This window comes from Strix uralensis, chromosome 4, assembly GCF_047716275.1.
Source record: "Strix uralensis isolate ZFMK-TIS-50842 chromosome 4, bStrUra1, whole genome shotgun sequence".
Lineage (NCBI taxonomy): Eukaryota > Metazoa > Chordata > Aves > Strigiformes > Strigidae > Strix > Strix uralensis.
The window spans coordinates 47852173-47866159 of NC_133975.1; the positions used below are offsets into that span (position 1 = coordinate 47852173).

A 13987-nucleotide genomic window follows, 5' to 3' on the forward strand; every position below is an offset into this window, starting at 1 on the left:
ATCCAGTAGTAATGCAGCCGAAAGAGAAATGACGTTTGCTGTATGAAGTACATACTGAGAGTAATTTGTCACTAGCAGCAGACATTAGTTAACACTGTAAATGCCATTATGATTCTGACTAAATAGCACTTGTTAAGTTTGGTTTAATTATCATAATGGTAATTATACTTATGTATATTACAAGCTTCAGCATAAAAATGACTGATTATATGTCTTTTATGGAGGAGATGAAAAGTGAAAACAAAATAGTTAATTATGACGTAGGCTTTTCATAGCTTGCACAGCTGTACTAAGAGAATGAAGACAGCTGCAAGGATAAGCTTTAAAATGAGTTTGTTTAGCTTGCCTGTTCCCTAACTACACACACATGGGGTAGCCTGTCCTTCTGGAAGGAGGCACCTGGTATCAAAATGTTTCATCTTTGTATCTCTCCAGAAAGCACTCACAGCACCTTCTTGGTGGCTGCAGAAGCACACAGATAGTATTAAATTAAGAAATATTAAACAGCTGTACATGTGCATGTATGTAGTAATCCTCCATTCTGATCTTGTAAGACATCTATGCTAGTATTTCTAATTCTTAGAAATAGTTTTGTTTCTCTACATTCTTAGACTTATCAGTATAATAGTGGTAGTCACATAGAAGGAAGAAAGAAGGTGAACTTACAGGAAAAATGTCTAAAAACACCTTTCTGAAACAGACACAGTGAGTAAACTTTGGAGTGTTATTGTTTTATGAGCCATTAATTTGAAGTTGTTTATGATAGGCAAAGGCTTTTTGATCTATGTTCTACTGTTATCTAGATTTTTATCTTTCTAGAGAGATGAAAGTAGCTTGAATGAATCTGCTAAAAGAATCAAAAGCAACTTGAGGGGTTTTTATTTTGGAAAATAGGGTTAATCTGCATAAGGTAGGATAGTAGAACTCTCATTTTGTTTGCATAAGTTTGGATAATATCTGTTTGCATAATATCTGTGATTTTCTAAGCTCTGTGCAGAAAACTTTTAATTTATCCATGTAAATGGAAGGTAACAAATGTAATGAGATTTATACCTAAATTTTGAAGCAGTTATCTTACAAATCAAAAGTGTTTCAACTTGTAAAAATTATTAATTACTTATTAAAAGGTTTGTACTTATTTTCTTATTGATTCATTGAGGAAGGGAGGGAAGAAGTAGTAGTGTTTGGTGAAAATCTTTTTTTAATTTTTTTTTTTTCCAAAAACAAAGCAGAGATTTCTTTTCCAGAACTGACCTTTTTTCCTCCTTGTTCACTTCATAATTTTCCAAAATTGAAAGGATGGGGAAAATCATAAACGTAATAAAATAAGAAGAAAATGTAAAGCTTCATCTTTGATATGTAAGAAATTTAAACTCCTGCCTTTGGAAATGGAAGTGGAAAGTGTGAGTAATGGGATATGAAGGAGTATAGTTTTGGGAGAAAAAAGGTCTTTTATTTGGGATACATGTACTTAAAGGTTTTACCACTTCTTAGCACTACTGTCAGTGTCTGACTGCAGCCGATACTGAATTATGTCATGTGAAATGGCATTTTGTTGTAAAAAATGGAGAATCAAAAAGCCTAGAATAATATGGAATGAAAATGATAAGTTATTTTTCCCAGTTAAAACTGGTGACTAATCATGAATACAGAATTTTATGAATGTTGAGTTAGGTTTTCGCATTTTTACTGTTTCTTCTGGAATACAATCATCAGTAAGCCATTACTCTGTGAACTAAACTGGTGCCCATATTGATAATCTCACTTATATTTTACTGTAATGTGTTAAGGTATAATCCAGTCTATAATCAATTATGGTAAGTGGTCAGTTAGTACTTGTTAAGCAGTGTCCTGGAAGGGCACTACCCAGTTTTGTTGCTGTGGTGGGAAAATTGAGAACACTCGATATCTGTGGAATAGTTTTCCCAGTAGAAAATCTTTGCAATCGTCTGTTGCAAACCCAAACAAACCCAGCAAAATTATGATCTGACAAAGGGAAAAAGAAATAACTTGAGACAAATTACATCTGTGCTCCTTGCACAGTCCTGCTGCATGGAGACCCATGGAAATGAGAAACTGTAGGTAGTTATTACCCTAGCTGTTTCAGCACTGCACTGTCAGCCTCTTTTTGTGCTTTGTGACACACATTATTCTTAACTCATTGGAAGCATTTATTTTTTCTTACATCCCCAGTAATGAGGAGATACATACCTATCAAAGTTTTCTTTAATCTTTAAGTTTTCTTCTTTAGTCTTACAGTAGTAGGATATTGCAGCACTCCGTTTGTAGAAATGCTCTCAGTGTTCTCTTCCTGTAATCTTAGACCAGTACTGAGTGTTCAGAACTTCTCTGCAGCCTCATAGTGAGCAACTGGTTTACTATTTCTTGCATTCATGCTCGCATCTTTATTATTCAGCTGTTTCAGACTGTGCTCAGCTGCTTATTAATGCTAAAATTCTGGAAGACCCCTCCACAGTAAAAAATGGGAACTGGTGATACAGAGTTGGGCAGTTAGCTATTGTTGTGTTCCAGAGAGTCCCTGCATGATGTCTTGCTCAGAATTTCTCATGTGTGCTAAGTATGCTGAGGCAGGTAGGTAATTCTTCCTGAGCTAGAATTTAGACAGAACTGGGTACATTTCCCAGGACACCGTACATCCCAACAGGCATCCTCACAAACACGATTCTTTAAATGTCCTTTATGTGTGCATATGTATCTATATGTATATGTGTGTATGTATATGGATATATAGAAAAATAAAAATAATATCTCTTAATTTGGTCAAAATAATATACTGGGTTCTGCATCATAAATGACAGAAAAGGTTTGCGGGTTACTTCCTCTCCTTTCCTTGCAAAGACACCAGTCTTGGGAACAAGTCTGGAATGATGACTAATGATTAAAATTTTACAGCCTTGTAGGTAGTTAAAAAGAGGATTCTGTATTGCCTTTCAAGATGAAATTGCTTAATCAAAAGTGGATATTAGTTCTTTTTCTTCCATCTTCTGTGACTGCATTAGCATTAGGACAGTATCATCTTGTGTGTGTGTAGAGAAAAAAATTGGAACAGATTTTTTTTTTTTTTTTTTTTTTACTGTCTTGATACAGACTGTTAATATAGCTGGTTTAACAGGATCATTTCATAATTTGTCATCAGTTTACCTTCTAATTCCGTGTTGGACAAATATAATTTTTCATTATATAACATGTATACAAACACTGATATTTGATACTTCATATTCAAGTTCACAAATCTGGTATTTACATGAGACTAAAATACAACCCATCCATGTCTCTCTCTTCGTTCTTTTTTTTTTTTTCTTTTCTATAAACTGTGCTTATTATGGTTGTATTCTATGCACATATTGCTTGAGTTTATTTTTCTTTGTTTTTCTACTGTGATCAAGCAATATTTCCACTTAGTTTGCCTAAAAAGTGTGTTGTGAATAGAAATAATATGATTCTGCATTAAAGCAATGGAGTGGGATAAAAATTAGAGCTTTCATTTTCATTAATGAACTAGGACTGCAGATTTAGATAAGACTGATGAATCTCGGAGAACAGATAATCAGCTTTTATATAGTGCTGTTATGTATGTGTGGATCAACATTAAAAAGTAAAATGAAATGAATAATGAATTTATAGGGAAAGAACCACAAAACTGATGCACAAAATGGTACATTTTGTCATTGACTGAATAACTTAATAACCAACTGGTGTACAAATTTAAGTCAAGAACTGAGTTTAGCTGGGGGTTCTTTTTGACTTTTGTTAATGAGGCATAGCAGCTGACTTAATTCTTTTTCAGTCAACTGATCTCACAGACACTGACAGTATAAGCATTTTCTGTGTATGAGTAAAAGCACTGGAGGCTTAGATAGAAGCACATATTTGCAGCTGTTTTACATAACATCTGGATTTCATCCACGTTACCAGCTGTAACGTACATGGAATAAAAGAGGGAAAGAGCAGATGAGAAGGATTCCAGTAGATTGTGTCATCAAATGACTATGGCTAATTTAAACATTCAAACATTCAGGTATTAATAGTGGTACAGTACTCTGAATTTAAAGGAAAAAAAATAAAAAGCAAACAACTCCCTGCTCTCACCCCCCAATAATAATAATAAATAACGATAATAATTATAAAGGAAGATTTAATGAATTTCTGATATTCTGATATCAAGATAATACTAAAATCTAGACTTTAATGGTGAACTGTTTAGTGCACTTATGGGTTTTCTTTAGCTTTGGAGGTCATCAAATGTTTTAGGTTAATTTTTGCTTTGATTTAAGATAAATTTGTACTAAAAGTGTAAGGTTTTGTTATGTTAGCAATCTAAGACTGGTCTTCTAGCCCAGACTGGTTGGTAATATGAGCCTGGTGAAAAGATAATTACGTACTTTGTTGAAAAAAGGGATGGTTCTCATCATCTTTCAGGATTTATCTCCAAGAGTAGATAGACACAGCAAGTATTTATCACAAGTTGCTTTTTTTCATTTATATTTACACAAAATGCCCTTAAACTTGTTATTTTAACTCCTGCCTTTTCATATTGAGGCACAATTATTTTGGCTTGTAACCAGAATTTGAATGAATATTATTAAAATGACATAACACAAATAAAGAAGTGGCTTTTTCTCTCCTCTTATTACAGTAACTGTAAAAGTTAAAACTTTAGAAGACGAATTAAACAAGTCCTTGGGCTATTTAATTGGGAATTGCTGATGAGTATCCATGTTGCTTTTATATTCATATGGCATTATTTTCCAGTAGCACTAATAGGGGGGAAAAAAAAAAAAAAAAGTGGTCCTGTGAAGAGAATTAGAATAGGAAACCTGAACGGATGTAACTAAATGCCTTCGGTGAATCCAAGAATATGGTCTTAATGAATGACTTTGGGCTTAGCTGTGAGTAGATGTCCGGTTTTGCTGACGACTTCTCCAAAGTGATCTCGTCCTGCAGTGGGCGTTAGAACTTGAAGGGTATGGGCTGGGGGAATGGCACGTGTGTCTGTGAGTAAGGGAGTGTTTTTGTTATCAGCTTGAATTTTAACAGCAATTGCAAGGAAAGCAAGTGATTTCTCAAATGGATAAAGCAGGTTTACTGTCGTCTGCAGGATGTACCAGAAAATGGATTGAAACCCAATTTTCCAACTGGTGGGGGTTAGAGGGAGTTGTATGTGAAAAAATGCCAAAATAAAGAAAGAAACTGTGCTTCCAGCCCCTTTATTAATCTATACTATTTTTACTTTACAAAGGTTACTTTGTTTCAGTTGGGCTTTTGCCTAACGTTTTCCTAGACCAGTCTCTAGAAGTAGTAAGGATAATAAGCAACACTGGACAAAGTGCAAATGCAGACCCCTATGGAAACTTCCAGTCCTTATGGGAAGTCTCCCAAAGGAAATCCTATCAGTACAGCAAATGTCTGAAATGCCCTAATATACATTCATTCTTCTGTCTGTTATCTCACAGATAAGTACCATTCTTTTAATACATTAGATGGTCATGATGTGGTTCAGGAAAACTGCACCCAGAATATCTGTGCGTGAGAGAATGAATATCCATATAAACAGGGTGTTCTGTTTTCTCCACTTTGACCAGCAAACTTAAAGAAATTGCTTTCTACCAGTGTATGAAAAGATATTGACGCGTATGAAAAGGAAGATATTAGTGGCTTTCTGATGGTGTGCATATATGGTATCCCAAAGAGATGGGAACTACTTTAAAGCCAGAAGTTCTGTAGTGCAACTAGTTCCAGGCTTGGCTCTAATGACGATGATATGAGAAAGCAGCATCATCAGCACTGTGCTGTGGTGAACTCGCCTCCCGCACACTGGGGAAGGGCCCCACCACTGGAATTTTCAGAGCTGCAGTTAAATCCTGGTAGAAAGATGGAGCAAATGGGAAATTAAACTTGCAGGAGGCGAGGAGGACGCTTTCTGTGCTTTTGATTCATGGAATCACCTGGGCTCCTGGCGATGAGATCTTTAACCATTTTTGTCACACTTAAAGTATATTTAATGTCTCTCAAAGTCCCTGCTGAACTGGAGCATGTTTTTAATGTTTCCACACCAAGACAGTGGAATGATTAGACTCGTTAATGTTGATTCGAGGATATACTTGGATTATAATTTGAAAAATCCTGGGGAATGAGGCAGTCTGAATCTGGCCACATTTTGAATTTCTACCCTTAATTGTTTTTTCTGCTAGTAACGATTCTAATAGTATGGACTTATTTTAACATGGCTGTTAGCATTGTTGATTTCATGTATGCCTCTGATATTTGATATATTTCACATCCATCTCTTCTGAAGTGGGCACAAAGACTTTAATCTTTATTAGTTTTAGGCCTGCAGCTGGTCTTCAAAGATATCAGAAACAGTTTTTGCTCTCCTCTTCCAATTGGGGAAAACAAGAATCTTCCAGAGGCAAATCTGCATTCCCATGAGCTGAGAGTGTGTGATCACTTTAGCCTTCATCAGATTTGGCCAATTTCAAAATGAGATGATGACTTATTTTGTTGTTGTTCTTTTTAATTATTTTCTCACTTTCACTTGTGCTGTGAACTCCCTGGATCTTACAAGTAGATTTGATGTTACTTCCAGAAGAGCACTTAGCAGTAATTAGACATGCCATAAAAATTGAAAAGATTAGGATGAGATCTTATTCCAAGAAAACTTTTTTTTTTTGTAAACCACAGAGTGAAACCTGAAAATACTTTACAGACCACAGAGCTGCTACTGTTGAACTGTGACGTAACAAATATTCTTAATTGATGGAAGAGCTCAGATTTTTTTTCATCAGTTCTTCAATAAATGCCTGCATATGGATGCATGTGGTTTGTTTTTGCAGCAATGCAACTCATAAAGCCTCCTGTTCTTTATCCAAGAATGTTTAAACAGTTTAGGTGAAAGTTTTGTACGTAGGGATTTTTTCCACTTTGTAGATTCTAATAATAATAAAAAATATCAGTTCTTTATGTATCAGCATGTGTTTCCTACTGCAGCATAGTTCATAGTTAGTCTAATTACTGTTAATAGAGAGTGAACTCCAATTCTTTCTAAAGTAATGTTTTGGTGGAAATGAAATTTGAAGCCAGAGTAAAGTTAATACCATATGAAGGAAAGCATATCTGTTAGCAAGTCTGTATTTACTAGCTTTAAAAGAGAAGTCCTGTTTTAAAGTGAAATATGGTTTTTCATCCTTTGTGGTCCAGCCTTTCTTCTTTTAACAGTGCACCTCAAGTTAAAGGTTATTTTGAAAACTTTTCTCACTGCAGAGAAACTATTACACTTGCAGTGAAATCAACTGTTCCAGTAACATTTGGTTCTATGTAAATAGGTAATACCATGAAATACCAATCCTCCTCTTTCTGCTTTTTACCCTCTCATGCCCTAATGCTTGCTGAAGACCTACACTAAGTGAGGTGAACTTAAGACATCTCTGGATTTAAAAAAATTACTTGGAACTTTGCTTGAATTTTTTTATTTTCTTTTTTTTTGAGCATGCCCAGGAAAATTGCATGTAATGCCCATGTTTTAAAACAGTCTTCTGAGAGAATAATGTTGCCAGAAGCTAACTTCACCATTCTGTCACTACACAAATAAATTGTGTTAATTTAAATTGCAACCAGCAAGAGGCAAATCAATTACTTCTCTCAAATCTGGCCAGTGAGGAAGGAGTCCTCAAACAGTAAAATCACCAGTCATCAAGACAGGTTTAGAAAGGACATTGTGACATTATTTAACTTGTCTTCTTTTGCAGAAGACCAAAACTGCACTTAGTTCCTGAAATCTTTTTAAAATGTTAATATGCTGTATTAAAAAACCCCAATGATAAGAACAAGACAACACCACCACCCCTCAAAAGAAAAAAAAAAGTTCTTAGTTGATTTTCACTCAGAAATCTTTGCTCGCTTCTTCAGCTTCAGAATGGAGGCAGTCAACATTTGGCATCCAGTGCTTCATATTTCTTTATGGCAGTGAGGCTTTGATGTGCAGATAATACTTTACCTGTGGCATATTATAATCCTAACTTCAAGCCCTCAGTTTCAATCAAACAGCTGCTATAGCACTTTGGCCTTTTTTTTTATCTGTACAAGATTTTCATAAAATAGACTTCAGCTAAGGTGCCTAGAAATAAGAAGAGAAGATTAACTTGGCTAGACATTTCAATAAGGACTGAATTAACAAATTTCAGATTAGTTTTAGACATACTGTGTGTATAGAATTCTTTTCCATGCAATGCTATGGTGGACTAAGTAAACAAAATTATGGACCATCAAAGTTTGTAGACACTAATATTATTGAAATTCTGCAGAGGGGAACTGATTAGATATGAAAAATATTTACTTCAGCCATCATGTGCTTGAGATATGCACATTTAGCTATTGTAGACCGTTTATCACCAGGTGATTCAAATACCCCATTAATTGTGGTGCTGGATTAGATTATACATATATTGTTTTCTAATTTACATGAGAGCATAATCTTGAGGGCTTGATGTTCCTATCTCGTTTGTTTTGCAGTTGAATTACCAGCTTCATCTACTAGTGTTGAAACCATTGATAAATGCCTTGTGTTGGGAACACATTGGAATGCTTAACCATAAAATTATAAATGAAATGTGCATCAAGATGTGGTTATTCATAAAAGCTGTTCTCTTCTTTGTAGTAACCTGCTGCTATGCCCTGGAAAAATGCTGTGCCTTAATATAAGGCACAATTTCAATTCACTGAAATTGCTACACTTTTCTTCTATTTTAAAGTATATAATTCCCTTTTACAATTACAGCATGGGGATTAACACTCAAGTCATTCTGTAGTGATTTCAAGTGTAACTAGGGCAAAATCCTTTTTATTTTACTTGTTTTAGTAAATAGAGTCCTGGGATTTAATTTCTTGAGACTCATGCGATGTGATGTGAACTTTGAATTCAACTTGTCCAAACTACAGTTAACAAATGCAGTGCTGTGCCTGTGAAATGAATAGTTCCACCTTAAGGAGTTCAAGTGAGGATATAGGTTCAGCCATAGCAGGCATCCAAAACACCTTCTGAAAGGTGTGTGAAGCTACTGGACAGTGGTTTTCATCAAATATCCCAGCCTAGTTTACAGTTGACCTAGGCTAGGATAAATTATCAGTGAAGCAGCTCTTATTTATTGGTGGACGGATGGGCTTCCAATATCCATATTGGGCAAGAGACCTCTACTGAGGAGTATCACTATTTGTTCTACCATTGAATCTTAAACCAAAGCTATGTTGTCTAAACTGAAGCCAGTCTCCTCGGGGCAGTTGTCAAGCTGCGCTACTAAGACTAAGGGTCTCATTTCATTTTACACCGTTTGCTTGTTCTCCAGAAGTGCAGGGGAATTGTGCAAAATGCATTTTAACCCTCAATTTCCCCTAATCCTCCCATATGCCTATACGTGTTTTCCAAAGAATTTGAAGAGTACTGAAGAATGTTATAGATGGTTTGGCAAGTGTTAAAGCTTTAAAAAAGGTAAAGTGACAGATCTGGCTGAGTACTGATCTGTTACTTAAATGTGATCCTGAATAACACTGAGGAGAATGCTGTTGTGGAGAGCAGCATACCTGGAATGCTGGATTTCAAACTGAACAGTAGCTTTTGGTGCAATGCTGTGATTGAGAGAATTATGTTAAAGGAATACATCTCTGTACAGCATTGCCAAGACCCTTGAGAACACCAGAGATGGTTCTCTTGCGTAGTTTTAAAAAGGTTGACAAATGGCAAACTTACCTGAAGCTGAGGATATTGGAGAGACTTGAGTTTTAAATCTCAGTTCATTTTGCAGCTGTGGCACTTTTTCAGGTGATCCCCTGTAAGGCTGCTTCATCTTGGGTTAAACATACCTCTGTAAGAAGATTTTTATATTAAAAGTAGGCAGAAAAAGATCTAATGGTAAAAGCTTGAGCTTCACCTGTGAAATAAGTAACAAATTGTATGTGAATAAATAAAATCATAAGTTAACACGTGAAATAAGGTGAACAACTGCAGCACTGGGGAATGAAGACTAAATTGGTATACCAATAGATTTCTGAAGACCGTAACACTGCATATAATCTTTTCAGTGACATAAATTGTGACTGATGGTCCTCAAGGTTAGCCCTCCTCAAGGACACTTGCTGTACTTGGCAAAAGGGTCTTTTGGAAGCAGTTTTACTTAAAATAGGCTGCTGTATTACATGTGCTATGGGACATAGGTCTCTTATGGCTGCTCTAGTGTGCCTTTATGGTCTGTCTTTGGAAAAATAGAAAGGTCAGAGTAAAGTAAGAATAAATTGCGTACAAATGTGAGAAGATTGTTCATCTGACTTCCATAAAGTCCCTGGTGTGAATAAAGGCTGAAAGATCAGGTAGGCTCATACCACTTGCAATTGACTGAAAATGGCATGTATTACACTTAAGTTAGAGAGAATGGAAAGAGTTCTGTCACTGAAGCTAGAAATTTTGTCTTATCCTAAGAAAATTCTCATCAGTTATTCTAAGTATTGATTGTTTGTCATCATGGCCTGTCTATAAAAGATATCCTTTGGTGTTCATGTACATGTGAGTTCAATAACCAGCAGGATCAGAGATGCATGTTAGCAGAAGGAGTTGTAAAACCTATTATTCCCCCATATGGCAGTTTTTATACTGTACAAAACCTTCTCATTTTCTCCTTGCAGGAAGACAGACTGTCTTTTGTAGCTGGACATGTGCTTCCTTTCTAAATTGCTTCTGGACTTTTCTAGGGTGTTGCATGATTTCATCTTCCATGCAAAGATACTCGAAATGAGTGTTTCAAATTTGATTTTGTGCTGAGTTCTGTATGCTTGAAGTTCCTCCCATTCAGTAACAGTTGCATTGCATTCATCTCTGCAGATCAGTATTGATACTGCATGACTACTTTCTGCCAACTCATCTTCTAGCAATCAAATTTTAATGAGATGAAGTCATTATAATTTTCCAAAAGCATTGTTTTAGCAGGTAACCAGCTAAAATCTTTTTTGCTTTAATGGATATTAAAGATGTAATTTTTTTTTGTCTCTGAATTTGTAATTCTAATGTAGTCCAGTTCAGAAAATACATGAACAGATGCCAGATAATTTCTTTATGGTACTTTCTTTGTTTCTCTTGCCTTTTTAACATAAGGATATGCTGGAGGTACATTTTCTGTATATGTAATGTAAGCCTGGGGCAGCTTTAACCTGATCTTTGGATTTTCCAGTAGCAATGTTTATTTCTGTACCAAAAGTTTGGCACAAAGTTGTAGTTTGCCTAGGACCCTCTGCATTTTTGACACTGAACTGAATGCCACATTGAGTTTAGTGTTACTCTTGCTCTATAGTTAAAACTAGCCCTACATGTGCTGCAGTCACACCTTCAATTGTAGTGTACAAACCCCTTAAGTCTGTGGTTTCCTTTTATGTCTCCTCTTACATAACTTCTTCACTGTAATTTTCTGACTAAAAATGTTAACCGGAGTTATATTTTCATATAGCTAAGCAGTAACACTTTTCAAAATTGTCTTGAACAACACTTCCTTTTAAAAACTTGAAATATGACTGATGATCTTCATAAATGTTTGAATTGCTATCATTATAACACTCTAGTGTGTGAAGAATTCAAAAAATAAAATCCACACAAATAGCAAAGCAATGGAAAAAGCAAATCAAAACATTTCAGGACTGGTATTTCTAAAGATTAGTGTAGTGTTTTTATTTATTTATTTTATTTTTCCCCTCTTGAAACACTATCAGGACAGGATTGAGATGTAGCTGTTTAACACATACCGTATCCATAGAGTCTATTTATTCAGACTGAATTCCACATGGACCATGGATAATCTTTTCCTCAAATGTTTACTAGTATCTGCTCTTAAGAAGTGCTGCACAATATAAACTGAAGGAACTGTAAAGAAAAGGAGCATAATAAAATTAAGCCTTGCTTTTCAACAAAGTCTGACTTAAGACCAAGAAATGAAATTTTCAAATGGGTCAGATTTTAAAGAATTTTTCTGTAAAGGGCATGAATAACATGCATTTAAAAGCATACAGGGAGCCATAGAAAATGAAATACAAGTAGGTTTTAAGAGATGACATTGAAACCTAATGCTTTTAACTGAGATGAAGGGAGATCCACGTTCATGTCATGGTTTTGTTGAAGTTATCTTCTTGCACTTGTAACCACTCTGTGCTATGCACAGTCTGGAAAATTGGGGTAATACTATTCTGTTTCCCTATCCCTTACTACCTTGGCTGGTTTGTACAGTCTTTCAAAACAGACTGACTGATACTGTCTGGGCATGTGTGTGGTCTCTAGTACTAACAGAACTAATTTTGGATGTAGCTTGTAAATGCTCTTGTCGTAAAATTGAAAACAAATTGGAGGTGCTGGGTTTGAACATTTACATGTGATGTTTTTCACATTCGCTTGAGTTTCTGTTGTTGCCATAGATACTATTTTTAGTTATAATTTATGTTCATGTTTGTTACCTTTAAGAATTTAGTTAAGGTTTTTCAAAGCTTTGCTAAATCAGTTTCCCGTAGGGGAAAAAAAAAAACCCAAACACAAACACGTGAAGTATTTTGAGTAGCAGAAGAATTGGGAAGATTACATATTTGAAAATATTCACTAACTTTTTCCATGCAACCTCCCAAACACCTAAGATTTTAAAAATGCATTTTTTTTTAATAAAGTAACTTTGTTATCTCTTAATAGGTGTAAATATCTCCAGCTGGGCAACCCTTTTCCTGGTTTACTGTTTGTTCTTGCTTCCTTGTCTCTCTCATCATTGAATCTTACAGCATGTCTTTTCTATTGACAACAGTTTTCATGTATCGTAAGTTGTACGTTTCCAAGGAGACTTACAATTCTTATCTCAGACTGTTTTAATGACGTGTTTGTTAAAACCTGGGTAAGTAGTTTTCAAAAGCCCATCCCTTTCAGAGCTCATTAGCATTGAGGATTTCTCCTTTTACCTGTTCGCTGTTAAATAAGACTGAACCTCCTGCGGTTCTGGTCTTCCACTAGATACACCTGGAAAATGGATCCATTGCTGCATACTGTTAGGCTTTGTTTCAACTTTGACAGTTTTCAGTATCTCTTCACATCATTTTGTATAGAGGGACTTGTGAGTGCAGAATATGTAAAACACTTCCCCCTTCCGCAGGGGAAGAGAAAATAGGATACAGAAAACAAAAAATATTGTGTAATGGATTGATGGTCTGGAATATAGCAGAAAATAAAAATGTTTAGAAAGGTTTTGTAGAAAGATGACAAAGTGGAAGAAAAGGTTTTGTTGTAGGAAGGTGAGGAAGTGGTGATGACCTCATGCTTTTGATGGGTGAAGGTCAGGTGTTTAGGCTGATTATATCTGTTATCGGCCCTTGATACTATAGATTGTGGAGCTGTTTACTATCTGTCCATCCTTGAACAGGCAGGGGGAGTGATTCACTCAGAATGGTGTGTTTTTCTCTTTTTTACTTTTCTTTTCCTCTCTCTCCTCTCCTTTCCACTCTTTCTCCTTCTATCCCTCCCCCTTTAGGAACTAAAAAAATAGTTTGAGTAGTTACATGTTTTGTTATGGCTTTTTTTTGTCATCACAGTTCCAGATACAACTTCAGCATTTAGAGACCATACTGTAAATATAAATGAATCATAAATCATTTAAAGGGAAGAAAAATAGGGGTATAAACAGCTGTTCTTTTGCTGTGCATACAACAGGTATTTTTATTTCTATCTCATTCATCCTGGCTGCTGAACTTTGAATGATTCTTCTACTGTATCTAATACAGTAATGGCATATAGATGGGAGTCAAATGCCTGGCTGTTATCTAAACCATATATGACTAATGAAAAATAGAGAATAAGAATTATTTTCTTGAACAATATTTCTTCAGACAATAGCATTAAAAACTAAAAATGTGTGCACTGGCGATAGCCTGATGTGTTTTCTTCTTGCTTACAAAGTACAGATGTGGT

General features: G+C 35.4%; 1 protein-coding gene across 1 annotated transcript in view; it reads left to right on the forward strand.

The window, feature by feature from the left end:
* PDGFC (platelet derived growth factor C) overlaps nt 1-13987 on the forward strand; it is a 135214-nt gene that overhangs the window by 57676 nt on the left and 63551 nt on the right. The gene's annotated exons all lie outside the window — the stretch shown is intronic.